Here is a 20611-nt window from a genome sequence, read left to right on the forward strand (position 1 = left end):
CATTTACGTTGGGCTTTTGAAGTTCTATGGAGTTTTCCTCTTTATTTCTTTTCTCTTTTTTAATTTTAATTTTTAAACCTATGATTTTTTCTACATTTATGCCTTTGTTTGCTTTTCTTACTGTTCTTTTCCCCTTGCAGTTAATCTTTCACATATACCTTCTTTATCTACCTCTATTTAACTTTGCATATCTATTATTTCCTTCTTTTCTTTCTCTCCTTTCCTCTCAACATATATGTTAGCTTTATTTTCATTGCCTTAATCTCCAATTAGCACCTTGCTTTAGTTTTGTTTTCCAGTTTGTGTTTTAATTCATTTTATTCTGGTAGATATAATTTTTGGTTTCCTTTGTGTGCAGGGTCAATCTATTGTACTTAATTTTCATTGGGCTGTTTTGATTTTGCTCATGAGTGCATATGTATATGTGTATATTCCATTATTTTAATTATTACTTGCCTGATTTTGTAACTGCCATTTGTCTGGGCTTCATCTTTGGCTTCTTGTTTTGGGGTATTTGTTTTACTCTCCCTTAATGCTATAACAAACCACTTGTGGAATCTTTGTTCCTGAGCAGCGATCAAACCCTGAGCCTTTGGAGTAGCAGCACTGACTCCAAGACCCTAGACTATCAGAGAACTGACCCTCAGGAGTATTAAACAGTGAGAACGCACACTAAGGAAACCGCTTGAATAGAAGACCCGGCATTACCCAACCACCAGTAGCACTCTGTGCAGGATGCCTCATCTACCCAACCACCAGTAGCACCCTGTGCAGGATGCCCAGATAAAACAAAAACACAAACCAAATCATCAGCAGACAGGAGTACCACCTCATGTAGCCTTGACCATCAGAGGAAAAACAAACAAAAACACAGCACAAATCTCACACTATACAAAGCTCACACAAACCACTGGACCAACCATAGGAGGGAAGAAATCAAAAGGAAGAATTCAACCTTCTTCAAGGGAAAAATTCAACTTTCTTTGAAGCCTTGGAAAAGGAGACATCAAACACAATAACTTAAAAAAAAATGAAAAGGCAGAGAAATATTACGCAAATGACGGAACTAGAAACACAGAATTCCAAATAAATGAAGAGGAAATAGGAAAATTACCTGAAAAACAATTCAGAATAATGACAGTAATGATGATCAATTACCTTGAAAACAAAATGGACCAAATCCAAGAATCAATTAACAAAGAACTAGAAGAATTAAAGAATAAGCATACAGAGACAAACAACACAACTACTGAAATTAAAAATACTCTAGAAAGAATCAATAGCAGAATATCTGAAGCAGAAGAATGAATCAGTGAGCTGGAAGATAAAATGGTGGAAATAACTTCTGAAGAGCAGAATAAAGTAAAGAGAATGAAAAGAGCTGAGGAAAGCCACAGAGACCTTACAAACAGCCGTATCAAACAAACCAACTTTCAAATTATAGGGGTCCCAGAATAAGAAGAGAAAAAGAAAGGGTATGAGAAAATTTTTGAAGAGATTATAGTTGAAAATTTCCCCAACATGGAAAAGGAAGTAGCCAATCAAATCCAAGAGGCACAAAGAGTCCCATACAGGATAAACCCAAGGAGAAACCTGCCAAGACATATACTAATCAAATTAACAAAGACTAAAAACAAAGAAAGAATATTAAAAACAGCAAAGGAGAAGCAGCAAGTAACATACAAGGCAAACCCCATACATTTAACAGCTGATCTTTCAGCAGAAACTCTGCAGTCCAGAAGGGAATAGCAGGATCTATTTAAAGCACTGAAAGGGAAAAATCTACAACTAAGATTACTGTACCCAGAAAGGATCTCATTCAAAATTGATGGAGAAATAAAAAGCTTTTCAGATAAGCAAAAGTTAGAATTCAGTACCACCAAACCAGCTTCACAACAAATGATAAACAGACTTATATAGTCAAGAAATATAACAGAAGGAAAAGGATCTACAAAATAAACCCCAAACAATTAGAAAATTGCAGTAAGAACATATACAATAATTACTTTAAATGTAAATGGGTTTAATGCTCCAACCAAAAGACACAGACTGGCTGAATGGATACAAAAAAAAGACCCATATATATGCTGTCTACAAGAAACCCACTTCAGACCTCAAGGCATATAGACTGAAAGTGAAAAGATGGAAAAATATATTCCATGCAAATGGGAAGCAAAAGAAAGCTGGAGTACCAATCTTCATATCAGACAAAATAGACCTTAAAATAAAGAAGATTAAAAGAGATAATAAAGGACACTACATAATGATCAGGGATCAATCCAAGAGGAAGCATAACAATTGTAAATATCTATGCACCCAACATACAACAAAATACAATGCAACATCAATACATAATACAAACACTAGCAGACATAAAAGGAGAAATTGACAATAACACAATAATAGTAGGAGACTTTAACACCCCACTCACACCAATGGACAGATCATCAAAACAGAAAATTAGGAAGGAAACACAAGTCTTAAAAGATACATTAAATGAGATGGATCTCGTTGATATCTTCAGGACATTCCATCCAAATGCAGAATAATAAACACCATCTTCTCAAGTGTACATGGAACATTCTCCAGGATAGACCACAGCTTGAGTCACAAATCAAACCTCAGTAAATATAAGAAAATTGAAACTGTATCAAGGATCTTCAACCACAATGCTATGAGACTAGATATCAATTACAAGAAAAATCTGTAGGAAACAAAAACACATGGAGATTAAACAACATGTTTCCATCTTTCTAAATAACCAACAGGTTACTGCAGAAATCAAAAGGGAAATCAAAACATTTCTAGACACAAATGACAATGAAAACACAACTCAAAACCTATGGGATGCAAAAGCAGTTCTAAGAGGGAAGTTTATAGCAATACAATCCTATCTCAAGAAACAAGAAAAACATTGAATAGACAACCTAACTTTATGCCTAAAGCAACTGGGAAAAGAAAAAGAAAAATTAGTAGAAGGAAAGAAATCATAAAGATCAGAGAAGAAATAAATGAAAAAGAAATGAAACAATGTAAAGATTAATAAAGCTAAAAGCTGGTTCTTTGAGAAGATAAAATTGACACACCTTTAGCCAGATTCATCAAGAAAAAAAGAGAGAAGAATCAAATCAACAAAATTAGAAATGAAAAAGAAGAGGTTACATTGGACAATGTAGAAAAACAAAGGATTATAACAGACTATTATGAACAACTATATTAAATAAAATGGATAACCTGCAAGAAATGGACAGATTCTTAGAAGAGTTTGATCTTCCAAGACTGAACCAGGAAGAAATAGAAGTTATGAACAACCCAGTTACAAGCACTGAAATTGAAGCTGTGATTAAAAATCTCCCCAAAAACAAAAGCCCAGGACCAGATGGCTTCACAGGAGAATTCTATCAAACATTTAGAGAAGAGCTAATGTCTATCCTTTTAAAACTCTCAAAAAATTGCAGAGGAAGGAAGACTTCCAAATTCATTCTATGAGGCCACCATCACCCTAATACCAAAATCAGACAAAAACAACCCAGGTAAGAAAACTATAGGCCAATATCACTGATGAACATAGATGCAAAAATCCTCAACAATATTTAGCAAACAGAATTCAGCAACACATCAAAAAGCTAATACACCACGATCAAGTTGGGTTTATTCCAGGGATGCAAGGATTATTCAATATACTCAAATCAATCAATGTGATACACCATATTAACAAATCAATGATAAAACCATATAATCATCTCAATAGGTGCAGAAAAAGCCTTTGGCAAAATGCAGCACCTATTTATGATTAAAACTCTTCAAAAAATGGGCATAGAAGGAACCTACCTCAATATAGTAAGGCTATAAATGATAAGCCTACAGAAACATTACTCTCAATGGTGAAAAATTGAAAGCATTCCCCCTAAGATCAGGAACAAGACAAGGATGTCCACTTTTACCACTATTATTCAACATAGTTCTGGAAGTCCTAGCTACAGCAATCAGAGAAGAAAAAGAAATAAAAGGAATCCAGATAGGAAGAGAAGTAAAGCTGTCACTGTTTGCAGATGACATAGTACTGTACATAGAAAACCCTAAAGATTGTAAATTACTAGAGCTAATCAGTGAATTTGGCAAAGTTGTAGGATACAAAGTCAATACACAGAAATCACTTGCATTTCTATATACTAACAATGAAAAATCAGAAAGAGCATTTAAGGAATTAATCCCATTCACCATTACAACAAAAAGAATTAAATATCTAGGAATAAACTTACCTAAGGAGATGAAAGAACTGTACTCAGACAATTATAAGACACTAATGAAATAAATCAAAGATGACATAAAGAGATGGGGAGATAATCCATGTTCTTGGATAGGAAGAATCAATATTTTGAAAATGACTATACTGCCAAATGCAATCTACAGATTTAATGCAATCCCTATCAAATTACCAATGGCATTTTTCACAGAACTAGAACAAAAAAATTCACAATTCACATGGAGACACAAAAGACCCTGAAGAGCCGAAGAAGTCTTGAGGAAGAAAAGTGGGGCTGGAGGACTCAAGCTTTTTGACTTCAGATTATACTACAAAGCTACAGTCATCAAGACAGCATGGTGCTAGCACAAAAACAGAAATATAGACCAATGGAACAAGATAAAGAGCCCATTAAAAAACCCATGCACCTATGGGTGCCTTATTTTTGACAAAGGAGGCAAAAATATAAAATGGGGCAAAGACAGTCTCTTTAATAAATGGTGCTGGGAAAACTAGACAGCTACATGTAAAAGAATGAAACTAGAACACTTCCTAACACCATACATAAAGATAAACTCAAAATGGATTAAAGACCTAACTGTAAGACCAGAAAGTATAAAATTATTAGAGGAAAACATAGGCAGAACACTTGATGACATAAATAAAAGAAAGATCTTCTATGACCCACCTCCCAGAGTAATGGAAATGAAAACAAAAGTAAAGAAGTGGAACTGGATTAAACTTAAAAGCTTTTGCACAGCAAAGGAAACTATAAGCCAGGTGAAAAGATATGACCCAGCAATCCCACTCCTAGACATATACCCTGAGGAAACCAAAATTGAAAGAGACACACATATCCCATTTTCATTGCAGCACTATTTACAATAGCTAGAACATGGGAACAACTTAGATGTCCATTGACAGATGAATGGATAAAGAAACTGTGGTAAGTACAGACAATGGAATATTACTCAGCCATAAAAAGGAACACATTTGAGTCAATTCTAATGAGGTGGATGAACGTAGAACCCATTATATAGAGTGAAATGAGTTAGAAAGAGAAAGATAAATACCATATTCTAACACATATATACAAATTTAGAAAAATGTTACTGAAGAATTTATTTACAGGGTGACAATGGAAAACCAGACATAGAAAATAGACTTATGGACATGGGGAGAGGGGAGAACAGGGTAAAATGTACAGAAAGAGTAACATGGAAGCTTATATTACCATATATAAAAAAGATAGCCAACAGGAATTTGCTGTGTGGCTCAGGAAACTCAAACAGGGGCTCTGTATCAACCTATAAGGGTGGGATGGGGAGAGAGATTGGAGGGAGGTTCAAAAGGGAGGGGATATATGTATGTCCATGGATGATTCATGTTAAGGTTTGACAAAAAAACAGCAAAATTCTGTAAAGCAATTATCCTTCAATAAAAAATAAATTAATTTTAAAAATAAAGGCAAAAAGAATTACATGAAACAGAAAAAACAATAAAATGGCAGATATGAGTCCAAATATAGCAATTATATTAAATGCAAATGGACAAAACACTATAATCAAAACATGGAGGTTTCCAAACACAATAACTAAGCATAAATCAACATATGCTCTCTACAGAAATACACACAAATAGGTGGAAGTAAATGAATGGGGAAACAATGCAAAATCTAATGATAAAAGAGCTGGAAGTATTATGCTAATACTAGACTAAACAGACCTTAAGAAACATCCCTAGAAACAAAGAATAATTTCATAGTGCTAAATATCAGGAAAATATAAAAATTATAAAGGTATATGCATGTGTCAACTGAGTACCAAAAACTTACAGAACTGAAGACAGAAATAGAGACTTCAACATGTACAGCTGAATATTTCAACACCCTTCTCTTAGTAATTGAAAGAAAATTAGATACAATATCAGTAAGAACATTACAGACATGAACAGCAATATCAAATTGATGTAACTGGCATTTGTAGAATATTCTACCCAAAAGAGCACACTATGTCTGTTTTTGCAAATGTACATAAGACATTATCTATAATATACCATTTGCTAAACCACATGCTACACTATGTGTGGTATCAGACTGACCATGTACATAGTCATTACAGTTTAGCCAGCTGTGCCAGAATGAGAACCCTAAGGCAGTTCTGAACTTGAATCATGATTCAGGAATTTACTAGATATTAAATTTTGCACAAGCGCTTCAATTTGTATGAGAGACCATGGATGGTAATAATGCCTACTTCAGAGCTTGCTGAAAGAATTCAAGACAATACGTGCAAGTTTAGTGTTTAAAAATGAAGTACTCAATAAAAGGTAGTCAACAGCATTTCATTATCATGAACATGCAGAAGTAGCCATTATCATTTACGTATCCTGCCCTTTTAAGAAGCAGAGAACATCTTATCTGCTCTATGTGATGAGAAGACAATCAATGAAAACAAGAATTCAGTATGGAAGTGGAACTGAAGTAGTAACAAGGCATGCTCCCGGCAGTTATTTCTGGAGCTTGATAGTGAAGAGTCTGGTGTCTTAAATATATTTCCAAACATTTTGAGTATTTGGGTCCAATCATAGGATCAGTTAGTAGCCAAGATAATGTATATTATAGTTTCTGAAGGCAAACAGTATTCTAGAACGGCTAGGAAACAGGTTTGTTTACAAATTCAAAATAAGTGTCAACAGTTCCCTCATGCCGTCTATTTTTAGAAGCTAAAATAATAGCTTTATTTTACTAGGATTTAACAAGTATATTTTCTAAGGCAACATGTCAAATATTCAATACAGATTTATATATTCACTGAGCTCCATATCAGGTGCATTAAAATTCATATACATTCAATCATCACTAGTCTGTCACATAGAACTTCACATTGTATAGTATGAACAACAAAATTTTCGATTTTATTATGGGGGATCAGATTTAACTATATACTTCCCTTTGAGTCTCAGGCAGATGTAAAAAAACTGTCCAGGTTCCTTCTCTTTCTCTTACTTTATATAACCAAGGTGAGATATTTAATCAATCAGGTTTCCTAACAGTTATTATGTAGTTACTACATCGTGAAACAGTTCAAGAATTAGATTCTAAGACTTGTAATAGAGAAAAATGTCCTCTAATAAAGTATTTGACTAGCAGTGTGTAAAATATTAAGATGTTATATGGGGAAAATTGTATATGAATAAATTTAAAATGAGGTTAAACAAAATTGAAGTACTTTTTTCCCCTTACTACAAAACATCTGATTTTTTAAATTTTTATTGAGTGGACATGCTACAAGACCTTTTAGAATTAACACCCAAAAAGATGTCCTTTTCATCATAGGGGACTGGAATGCAAAAGTAGGAAGTCAAGAAACACCTGGAGTAACAGGAAAATTTGGCGTTGGAATGCGGAATGAAGCAGGGCAAAGACTAATAGAGTTTTGCCAAGAAAATGCACTGGTCATAGCAAACACCCTCTTCCAACAACACAAGAGAAGACGACTCTACATATGGACATCAATGGATGGTCAACATCAAAATCAGATTGATTATATTCTTTGCAGCCAAAGATGGAGAAGCTCTATACAGTCAACAAAAGCAAGACTGGGAGCTGACTGTGGCTCAGATCATGAACTCCTTATTGCCAAATTCAGATTTAAATTGAAGAAAATAGGGAAAACCACTAGACCATTCAGGTATGACCTAAATCAAATCTCTTATGATTATACAGTGGAAGTGAGAAATAGATTTAAGGGCCTAGAGCTGACAGATAGAGTGCCTGATGAACTATGGAATGAGGTTTGTGACATTGTACAGGAGACAGGGATCAAGATCATCCCCATGGAAAAGAAATGCAAAAAAGCAAAATGGCTGTCTGGGGAGGCCTTACAAATAGCTGTGAAAAGAAGAGAGGTGAAAAGCAAAGGAGAAAAGGAAAGATATAAGCATCTGAATGCGGAGTTCAAAAGAATAGCAAGGAGAGATAAGAAAGCCTTCCTCAGGGATCAGTGCAAAGAAATAGAGGGAAAAAACAGATTACGAAACATCTCTTCAAGAAAATGAGAGATAACAAGGGAACATTTTATGCAAAGATGGGCTCGATAAAGGACAGAAATGGTATGGACCTAACAGAAGCAGAAGATATTAAGAGGTGGCAAGAATACACAGAAGAACTGTACAAAAAAGATCTTCACAACCCAGATAATCACGATGGTGTGATCACTCACCTAGAGCTAGGCATCCTGGAATGTCAAGTCAAGTAGGCTTTAGAAAGCATCACTACGAACAAAGCTAGTGGAGGTAACAGAATTCCAGTTGAGCTAGTTCAAATCCTGAAAGATGATGCTGTGAAAGTGCTTCACTCAATATGCCAGCAAATTTGGAAAACTCAGCAGTGGCCACAGGACTGGAAAAGGTCAGTTTCCATTCCAATCTCAAAGAAAGGCAATGCCAAAGAATGCACAATTGCACTCATCTCACATGCTAGTAAAGTGTGCTCAAAATTCTCCAAGCCAGGCTTCAGCAATATGTGAACTGTGAACTTCCTGATGTTCAAGCTGGTTTTAGAAAAGGCAGAGGAACCAGAGATCAAATTGCAAACATTCTCTGGATCATCGAAAAAGCAAGAGAGTTCCAGAAAAACATCGATTTCTGCTTTATTGACTGTGCCAAAGCCTTTGACTGTGTGGATCATAACAAACCGTGGAAAATTCTGAAAGAGATGGGAATACCAGACCACCTGACCTGCCTCTTGAGAAACCTACATGCAGGTTAGGAAGGAACAGTTAGAACTGGACATATAACAATAGACTGGCTCCAAATAGGAAAAGGAGTATGTCAAGGCTGTATATTGTCACCCTGCTTACTTAACTTATATGCAGAGTACATCATGAGAAACGCTGGGCTGGAAGAAGCACAAGCTGAAATCAAGATTGCTGGGAGAAATATCAATAACCTCAGATATGCAGATGACATCACCCTTATGGCAGAAAGTGAAGAGGAACTAAAAAGCCTCTTGATGAAAGTGAAAGTGGAGAGTGAAAAAGTTGGTTTAAAGCTCAACATTCAGAAAACTAAAATCATGGCATCCGGTCCCATCACTTCATGGCAAATAGATGAGGAAGCAGTGGAAACAGTGTCAGACTTTATTTTGGGGGGCTCCAAAATCAGTGCAGATGGTGACTGCAGCCATGAAATTAAGAGAAAGAATTTCTTTCTCCTTTGAAAGAAATTTATGACCAACCTAGATGACATATTCAAAAGCAGAGACATTACTTTGCCAACAAAGCTCCATCTAGTCAAGGCTATGGCTTTTCCAGTGGTCATGTATGGATGCGAGGGTTGGACTGTGAAGAAAGCTGAGCACCAAAGAATTGATGCTTTTGAACTGTGGTATTGTAGAAGACTCTTTTCCTTGCAGTCCCAACTAGTCCATCCTAAAGGAGATCAGTCCTGGGTGTTTATTGGAAGGACTGATGCTGAAGCTGAAACTCCAATACTTTGGCCACCTCATGCGAAGAGTTGACTCACTGGAAAAGACTGATGCTGGGAGGGATTGGGGGCAGGAGGAAAAGGGGACAACAGAGAATGAGATGGCTGGATGGCATCACTGACTCGATGGACATGAGTTTGTGTAAACTGCGAGAGTTGATGATGGACAGGGAGGCCTTGTGTGATGCTATTGGCATCACAAAAAGTTGGACACTACTGAGCGACTGAACTGAATTGAACTTAGACATGCTGTAGGTATTTCTGAGAGGGAGATAAAGAAAACCGCTATCTTCCAAACTTGTTTAATTGATGAATCCAATTTCTCTGGAAGGTATTATGAACACTGTTGCTTCTATCCAACTCATTCTATATACAAAATGAAACTGAATTTCAGGAAATGGTTCATTTACAATCACAGGTAACCACAGAACTAGGATCCAAATTTTCTATATCTAGAGGAAGAAATATTTTTCATGTTAATCTTTACTCTCCAGCCGATCTCTTGGACTGCTTTGAAAAGAATAATCTACATAATCTTCTGTTTTTTAAAAAAACCATATAATCTTATAATTTAAAATATCTCTGCTACATTTTCATTGAGTGTTCAATTAAGTCAGCTTCTGAAATATAGGAAAGTGGTCTTAATTCTTAGATTTTGGAGACTCTTTTATCTTTGGTAACTTTTCTTATTTTTATAATTTTTCTGTTACCTTACTTCATGCTTCCTCAAGAATATAACATGTTTTCCATTGTGTATATAATTTCACATTAGTGAGGGCACTCTTCTAAACAGTGTTGGCCCATTATTAATTCAGATTAATTATATTTGTCACAGATTCTATCTATATGGTAAATTCAGTTTTTCTTGGGATCATCATTGTTTCACATACCAAGCATTATGTTAAACATTTTACATTTATATTTTTGTGTAATCTTTATAATCGTTTTATCATATGTATTATATTATTGTCTATTTCATAAATCAGAAAAATAAACTTTAAAAAGTTAAGTACTCACCCATGTTTTCTCATTGTTGAGTTGCATATGAAACACTGGCACTAGAACTCCAGAATTACACTCTTAATCACTCACCATATGGGTTGGCTTAGCTTTTAAGTGCTCTGAGCAGTTAAATATGAAATCACTAAGACTAAAGTGCTTGTTTGATGTGATGACTAAGCAAATAGCAATAATTATAGCAAGATTAATGCTCAGTTAGTCACTCAACAGCATGCCAACCTCACTCTTCAACAAGGCATCATTTTCATCTTCAATACAAGTTTGATCATTATACCCAGTATCAACTTCTAGGTAAAAATACATGTGAATAATCAGTAAAGCTTTAAGTGATGACATTTTACTTATAATTAATAGCTCACCAGCAGGAAGAAAACATTTGAACAGAATATACCAAATAATACTTTATTTTATATCTCAAAATAATCAATTCACAGAATGAATTCAATGTCCCATTTAAGTATTTGAAAAATGATCTCTGCTATTTTAATCAACGTGTAATGAACACTCATATTTAGGATACAATTTTGACTTAGAAAAAAAAACTTCTGCCTGTAGAAACAAAACTTCATCTTAGTTTGTCCTTCCAGATCCATTTTCAGCCATCTATGCCCTATTTTGTTCTGTAGGAGACTGACTTGCAAAAATTTTGAACACAAAACTCCCTTGCTTTCTAGCTTCCCACATTCAACCATTGGCAGATTCTGCAGAAGATCGGAAGGTGGGAACATGTACAGATCAAGGAATTTATTCCCCCCTACTCCTCTGCTGCCCAGAAGCTGTGTGGTAGTGGTTCTTTCCTCTCATCTAAAGCCACAACTCTTGTCAGAGCTATATTTCCCATAGGTTCAGGTAACTGCTCCCTATCCTTGCTATTTTATGCCTAGAAGTGATAACAGCTTTTCACTTTTACTAGCCTATGTTTCATGTTGATTCCCTTTTTCCTGCCCACATCTCTGTAAACAAACTCTCTACTTCTTCACATATCCTCTGAGTAAGGTATGTGAATATAATGTGAAATCTATATTCACATTCAGTAAGGAGGAAATAAGAAAACTATATTTCACAGGAGACCTTGACTGATTAATTTTAAAAAACAGAAATAAAAAAAGCAAGGAAACATCACCTGTCCACTGTTAAATGGCTTCTCACCACAGTATAGCAAGCATGATATATCCACTATGCAGTCAATGACCATCTGCTATTCTTCCTTGTGTTTGAGAGCTACACTTGTGCCCACTTGAGTCTAGTCACCAATAGACTATTTTGCAATCCACTTGGTTTAACTTTGAATCATAAAGGCCTGAATTGTAAGAAACGTCTCCCTGAAGAAAAAGTTTGATTCCTTAACTGAGAATTTAAAAAGAAAATACTTTTAGTCAGCATGAACTGTCTTTTTAAATTTTGTCTGAGTCAGTTCAAAAGTCACTTGTTTTTGATAGTTGAAGTCATTTACTAAGAATCTTTTCTTAATCACAGATTTTTTTAATAAACCATGAAGTCTTTCTATCTTAATTTCATCAAATATAGTTGTAAGAGATATATTTCTAATTTAATGCTATTTTAGGGAAGAAAAAGGAAAATGAAAAGAGGAAAGAAAAAGAAACCAGCATCCTCCTATATAGCATATTTAAAATATTCTAAGTGAAATATTAGTTATAGAAAATTCTGCTCTAGATCTACTGAAGGAAAAATGTAAAATCCATGACACATTCAAAGAAGCACATTAAAAAAAAACTTCAAAAATGACTACATGTTTGTATTGTTGAATGTAAAAAAATGGCAGCTTTTCAAGATATTATAGGCAATATGATATATAATTGAAATAAAATTCTGTTATGGTTTTTATTAATAATCACTGTCTCCTATAAATTCAATTATTCAAACATTTTTGAGACCTCTGAATTATATCTAATGTCATTAGGAGAACATAAGATGATTAGCAGGAAGAAATTAATATAATAATAAGCATTTACTAGGACTTTACTATGTATCAGGCACCATGCAGTGTGTTATGTACTAACTTAAACTCCAAGTGCCCAGTGTTCAGTTCAGTTCAGTTCAGTCGCTCAGTCATGTCCGACTCTGTGCAACCCCATGAATTGCAGCACACCAAGCCTCCTTGTCCATCACCATTTCCCAGAGTTCACTCAAAGTCACGTCCATTGAGTCAGTGACGCCATCCAGCCACCTCATCCTCTGTCGTCCCCTTTTCCTTCTGCCCTTAATCCTCCCAGCATCAGAGTCTTTTCCAATGAGTCAACTCTTCGTATGGAGTAGCCAAAGTACTAGAGTTTCAGCTTTAGCATCATTCCTTCCAAAGAACACCTAGGGCTGATCTCCTTCAGAATGGACTGGTTGGATCTCCTTGCAGTCTAAGGGACTCTCAAGAGTCTTCTCCAACACCACAGTTCAAAAGCATCAATTCTTTGGTGCTCAGCTTTCTTCACAGTCCAACTCTCACATTCATACATGACCACTGGAAAAACCATAGCCTTGACTAGATGGACCTTTGTTGGCAAAGTAATGTCTCTGCTTTTCAATATGCTATCTAGGTTGGTCATAACTTTCTTTCCAAGGAGTAAGCGTCTCTTAATTTCATGGCTCCAATCACCATCTGCAGTGATTTTGGAGCACAAAAAAATAAAGTCTGACACTGTTTCTACTGTTTCCCCATCTATTTGACATGAAGTGATGGGACCAGATGCCATGATCTTAGTTTTCTGAATGTTGAGCTTTAAGTCAACTTTTTCACTCTTCTCTTTCACTTTCATCAAGAGGCTTTTTAGTTCCTCTTCACTTTCTGCCATAAGGGTGGTGTCATCTGCATACCTGAGGTTATTGATATTTCTCCCAGCAATCTTGATTTTAGCTTGTGCTTCTTCCAGCCCAGCGTTTCTCATGATGTACTCTGCATATAAGTTAAATAAGCTGGATGCCAGTATACAGCCTTGACGTACTCTTTTTCCTATTTGGAACTAGTCCGTTGTTCCATGGTCAGTTCTAACTATTCCTTCCTGACCTGCATATAGGTTTCTCAAGAGGCAGGTCAGGTGGTCTGGTATTCCTATCTCTTTCAGAATTTTCCACAGTTGATTGTGATCCACACAGTCAAAGGCTTTTGCACAGTCAATAAAGCAGATGTTAGTTGACATTTATTGAGCACTTAGTACGTATCAGATACAGTTTTAAATGTTTTATACACATAAACTCATTCAATCCTCACATCGAACCTATGAGATAGGTGCTGTTACTATTTTCATAAGTGAAAATCGCTGTCATGTCCAAATCTTTGTGACACCGTGGACAGTCCATGGAATTATCCAGGCCAGAATACTGGAGCAGATAGCCTTTCCCTTCTCCAGGGGATCTTCCCAATCCAGGGATCGAACTCAGGTCTCCCATATTGCAGGTGGATTCTTTACCAGCTGAACCACAAGGGAAGCCCAGGAATACTGGAGTGGGTAGCCTATCCCTTCTCCAGTGGGCCTTCCCAACCCAGGAATTGAACCAATGTCTCCTGGATTGCAGGTGGATTTTTTACCAACTGAGGTATCAAGGAAGCCCTGATAGCTATCTGATAGCCCTGATAATTATCTTCATGCTACACATTAAACACTGAGACAGAAAGAGGTTAAGTAACCTGCTCAAAGTTATACATCTATTAAGTGGTAGAGTTGGAATATGAACACAAAGGCTCACCTCAGAACTCATTCTTTTCAACAATTCTGTTTTTATCATTCCCACTTTGCAATGGGGAGAACTCAAGCTTTAAAAAAAAAAAATTAATTCATTTGTCCAAGTAGCACAGCTAATAAGTAATTGTATTAGTTTACTAGGGCTTTCATAACAGAGTACCACAATCTCAGTGGCAGAAATGTAATACATATTCTCAAAATTCTGGAGGCTAGAAGTTCAAAATCGAGGTGTTCACAGGACTGGTTCTTCTGAGGGCTATGAGGGTTGATTCTATTCCAGGCTTCTCTCCTTGACTTGTAGCAGATTATCTTCATGTTCACAGGGCATTCTCACTCTGTGTGTATCAGCCTCCAAATTTTCCCTTTTCATAGGACACCAGTTGCACTGGATTTGGGCCCATCCTAACATACCTCATCTTAACTATCTCTGTACAAATGGTAACTTCAAATAAAGTCCATCATAATGTACTAGGGATTAGGATTTGAACATACAAATTTGGGGAAGACATAATTCAACCTATAACTGTAATTTGAACTAAAGTTCAAACCTAAATACACTTTCAAGGTTCTGACAATGATAGGGAAAACCTTATTTTCTCAGCAACTTAAATATAAATACAAGTATATCCCTGGGATATTGCAAGTTCATTTCCATACTACCACAAAAGAACAAATATCACAATAAAGTGAACCACACAATTTCTTTGGCTTCCCAGTATACATGAAACTTATCCTTATATTACAATGTAGTCTATTGAGTGTACAATAGTATTATGTCTGAAAAAATTTACATATTTTAGTTTAAAACACTTTATTGGTTTACCAATCTAAGCCTTCAGTGAGCCATAGAAGTAACAAAGATCAATGATAACAAATCACCATAAGAAATATAATAATGAAAAATCTTGAAACAGTACAAGAATTATAAAAATGTGATGCAGAGACACAAGTGAGCAAATGTTGTTGAAAAAAAAATGATAAAAATAAACTTGCCTGACATAGGGTTACCACAGACCTACAATCTGTAAAAAATCACAGTATCTGCTAAATGCAGTGTTAGTGAAAGTGTTAGTAGATCAGTCATGTCCCAACTCTCTGCAACCCCATGGACTGTAGCCCACCAGGCTCCTCTGTCCATGGAATTTTCCAGGCAAGGGATGATACTGGAGTGGGTAGCCATTCCCTTCTCCAGGGAATCTTCACTATCCAGGGATTGAACCCAGGTCTCTAACATTGCAGGCAGGTTTTTTACTGTTTGAGCCATCAGGGAAGCCTCAAATGCAATAAAGTGAAGTACAATAAAACAAGGTATGCCTGTATGACTTATACACAATTCTAGGAGACAAAGATGTGCAGATATCAGTGGTACTATTCTCCAGACTCCTTTAAATTGGATACTATATTCTCTCTGGAACATTATGACATATACATTTAGGACCCTAATTCTCTAAGTGAAGGAAGATGATAGATAAATGGAATGATCATTTTTCTTCTCTTAGTCACAGTCATTCTGGACAGTAACTTCTGAGAACTTATCTATGCTGTACATTTATTCTCTTAAATCATTTTATCAATAGTCATAACCCTGGGCCTGTGGCATGTCCAGCAAGACCGGTCATGTATGTATAGAAACCACTTAAATTTACCCCAGTCAAAGCCCTGTGAGAACTAAGTGGCTATAAATTAACACAAATTTATTTTCTTAGCATTTCATATTTTGAATAAACTTAATTTCCTTTATGCTAACAGACTCACAATCTTAATTTTCATTTTCCCCCACTCTCAAAAAAAAAATAAAAGCTTTTTAGTACTCAGTAACTAGAGTACTAAAGAGATATGATTCTGGAGGCATAAAAAACAGATGCTTCTTTTATGAAAGAACAGAGACCACAAGGCTGCAATGTTTCCCTTAATAACATTTTTTATTTCCAGTGTGTATTTAGAATTATTATTGGGGTGGGGGGGGGAATGAGATAAAATGCAGAGCCAACATTTTAAAGTCTCATATTAGATAGTTTATTCTATAAGATTAGTCTTGGGTATTCCATAAAACCTAAAATAATTATTTATATCAAGGCCTAAAGCAGGAGGTGTAGCTTGCACATACATTTTCAATACTGCTGTCATTTGTTCTTCAGAAAATTTTAAAATCTATGTGTTTTAATTATGGTTTGATAATAATAATTGACACTGAGAATCCAAAGCCACTTTCTCATGCAAGCAAGATTCTGCTACTGTTTTCTGAGACTCTTGCCATGTCTATAATTTTTAAGCACTTCATATACAGTTCATCAAATACAGTGTTAACCTATTTCTTAAAACAATTATTCAACACTGTTCTCACTCTATCTTAGAGATGAAGACAGTGAGACATAAAAGACTAAGTAATCATCCAGACAGTGAAAGTGAAGTCAACTCTCTGTGACCACATAGACTGTAGCCTACCAGGCTCCTCCATCCATGGGATTTTCCAGGCAAGAATACTGGAGTGGGTTGCCATTTCCTTCTCCAGGAGATCTTCCCAATCCAGGAATTGAACCCAGGCCTTCCACATGGTAGGCAGATGCTTTACCACCTGAACCACCAGGGAAGTCCATTGGCAGGTTGGTATAAACCCCCGACAGGGTTTCTGCATAAGATATATGAGGTCATCACAGAACTGCAGAGCAGAGCTCCTCACTTGCTTCATGCAGGGCGTGTCATTCATTCACAGAAGCACACTGTAGAGTTAGTAAAGTACAACAAAAAACATGTTCACTAGGGAAATAAAGAACTAGAGCTCTAGGCATCCTTACCTTGTTGTAAAGAATCCCGGAAGAGCCACCAAGATGAAAGGTTGCTGCTGAACCACAAAAGATTCCAGGATTCTTGGCCTCCAGAGGAGAAGAATTCAATCTGGGGCCAGTAGTGAGGCTTGATTGCTCAGAGCTTTTGTTTAATAAAGTTTTATTAAACTATAAAAGAGATAGAGAAAGCTTCTGATACAAACATCAGAAGAGGGCAGTAATCGTCTAAGGAATGGTATACATAGAAATCAGTATTTGAAAGCTAATTCCTCTTCCTTGGTGCCTCAACTATAGCACAAGGTGCCAGAGAGACAGCTAGTCAGGAAGGGCTAGAAAGTGAAGTCACTCAGTCATGTTTGACTCTTTGCGACCCCGTGAACTGTAGCCCACAAGGTTCCTCTGTCCATGGGATTCTCCAGGCAAGAATACTGGAGTGGGTTGCCATTTCCTTCTCCAGGGGATCTTCCCAACCCAGGGATCAAACCCAGGTCTTCTGCATTGCAGGCAGACACTTTAACCTCTGAGCCACCAGGGTTAAACGCTAGGAAGGGCTAGCTAGGCTTTCAATTCAGGAGGCTAGCTAGGCTTTCAAAAAGCAGACTTTCTACATAGACCACAGGATCCAAGAGACAAGAAATCTAATTTCAGGATTTGTTGCTAAAACATAAGAGGTCAGTTATGATTATTTGGCCATAAAAAGGAATGAATTTGAATCAGTTGTAGTGAGGTGGATAAAACTTAAGCCTGTTTCACAGAGTGAAATAAGTCAGAAAGAGAAAAACAAATATATTAACACGTGTATATGGAATCTAGAAAAATAGCACTGATGAACCAATTTTTAAGGAAGGAATGGAGACACAGATGCAAAGAACAGACTTATGAACAGAGTGGGAAGGAGAAGGTGAGACAAATTGAGAGGGCAATATTAACATGTATACAGTACCATGTACAAAATAACCAGTGGGAAGCTGCTAGGTAGCACAGGGGGTCGGGCCTGGCACTCTGTGATGACCTTGAGGGATAGGATGGAATGGGAGCGGGAGCCTCCAGAAGGAGAGGGTATAAAATTATGATTGACTCAGGTTGTTTTATGGCAGAAACAAACACAACACTGTAAAGCAATTATCCTCCAATTTAAAAAAAAAAAATTTAAAGAGGTCAATTATGAACAAGTGCTCAGAGTTAAGCATGCACAGAGTCATGAACAGCATTGTGAGTGGACCTGCTGAGCCTTATACCTCAGACAGAAGCTGCTTTTTTATTTTTTGCCTGATTCAAGCTACCTGCAGGTAGTCCTTGATGTGTAGATGTTGACTGCTGTTTAATGAGAATGAGACTTGTAGGTGATTATTTCCTTATAGAAAAGAAAGGAACAAAGATCTAAGTATTACTCCATGATGAATCATGAATTAAATGTGCTAGAGTTGGGGAAATGGGTATACAGTGCTCCATACACCTTCACTACTTCAGCACTAATCTCCCCAGGAAGGTTCATGTTTTCCAAGACCTAAAGGCTGGATTAAATTGCTTGTTGGTCTTTATAATTCTACTGCAAGTCTGCAATAGGATTCCAGTTGATGAACATCTTGAAAATCCTGGAAAATTGAAGCTCTTTCCTATGTGTGTGTTTGTTTATAAATATGCTTAAAGTTTTACAAATACAAGAGCACTCTTTATATTTGGGGGGAGAATGAATATATTTATATATATTTATATGTATTTATGTGGACAATTCCTTTGCTGTCCACCTGAAACTAGTAACAACATTGATAACTGGCTTTTCTCCATAGAGTATAGTTAGAGCTATACTCTAACCTTAAAAAGTTAAAAAAATAAAAGTAAACAAACAACAAAAAAATGCCCCCAAAAAGTCCTGTTTTTAGAAGCCTGCCAGGCTCCTCTGTCCATGGAGTTTTTCAGGCAAGAATACTGGAGTGAATAGCCATTCCCTTCTCCAGGGGATCTTCCCAACCCAGGGATAGAACCCAGGTCTCCTGCATTGCAGGCAGTTTCTTTACTGTCTGACTCACCAGGGAAGCCCTTAGAAAACAGGAGGAAAAATCAATTCTTACTAAATAGACCTGTCAGGGTGCATTTAACAGGGGGCTCCCTGTGTGCTGTTTTGGATCTGTCAGAAATTCTCTGTTCCTTATTAATTCAAGGAATTAAGAGGAGAGGCAAGCTGAGGAATCCAGGCATTTCCTTCATTAGTTTTTCAATACAGTGATAAGTACCCTCTTCCTTTCTATGAACCATATGGTAAAAGTGATTATTTACAACTTTCTCTCTCTTTAATATGGATCACCTATGTTTTGTAAGTCTGGAATTTTAATTTTTATCTTTACTGAGAATAACCACAGAATATATGCGCACACCATATTGATTAAAACACCTTTGCTCCATCACAGCTCTGGTCCCCGTGTCTTTCTCTTTCTTTCTTTCTCTCTCTCTCTCTCAGGCTATTTCTTTGGAGCACAGGGGCCCTCTGAGTTCACTTTCCTGCCCAGGCTTCTAAGACCCTCTTGAGAAGGCACTCTGTGCCTTCACCCCATCGAGAGGACACCTGAGGCCTCCATGAATAGAGCAAGCCCCGTGCAGGGGCTCTATTGGCTTTCTGCATAAACCAAGGAATATCAGCCTCTTTCTCTCTCCTTTACTTTCTTATCGGTCGACTCCAGACCACCACCAAGTGGCGCCCAGAACAGGAGCTTGGTACACATAGGCGATTCGGGGGGAGTGATCCCGGGGCCTATTGAGGCCAGTAAGTATTAAGACATCGGTAAAATGTCTGGAATGCCTCATCACTTTTTGACCTTACTTCATTACTTATTTAAAGTTCAGGGACCTAGTGAAACGTGCTGACTTTTTAGCTGCTAGATTACCAACTGCTATTTCCCGTACTGTAATTGGAGAAGAAGCCAAAAGGCAACTAGAGAAATTACTTGCTTCTGAAAATGCAAATCAGAAATGTCAAAAAGCTATAGCTCCAATTCGTGAGACAGGGACTATTATTGATTACTTAAAGGCTTGTCACAATCTAGGATTTTAAACACAAAAGATGCAAATGCCAGCAGAAACAATGGTTGCTGCCTTAAGAAAGGGAAATGAAGGATGCTTTACATGTGGAAATAAGAACCATTTAAAAAGAGACTGCCATAAGAAAGCTTAAATAAAAAAAAGGAAAAAATAAAAATAAAAAATCTCCAAAAATCTGCCCCCCTGCTACCATAGAGCCCTCGCTACCATAGAGGAATGCATTGGGCCAAACATTGTAAGTCTAAATATGACATTGAAAGAAAACCTATTCCAGGAACTCCAAGTAGGGGACCCCCGAGGTCCCATTCAACAAAAACCAGGGGCAAATTCCATCTTTTCCT

The sequence above is a fragment of the Capra hircus genome, chromosome 26, assembly GCF_001704415.2.
Source record: "Capra hircus breed San Clemente chromosome 26, ASM170441v1, whole genome shotgun sequence".
In the NCBI taxonomy this organism is placed as follows: Eukaryota; Metazoa; Chordata; class Mammalia; order Artiodactyla; family Bovidae; genus Capra; species Capra hircus.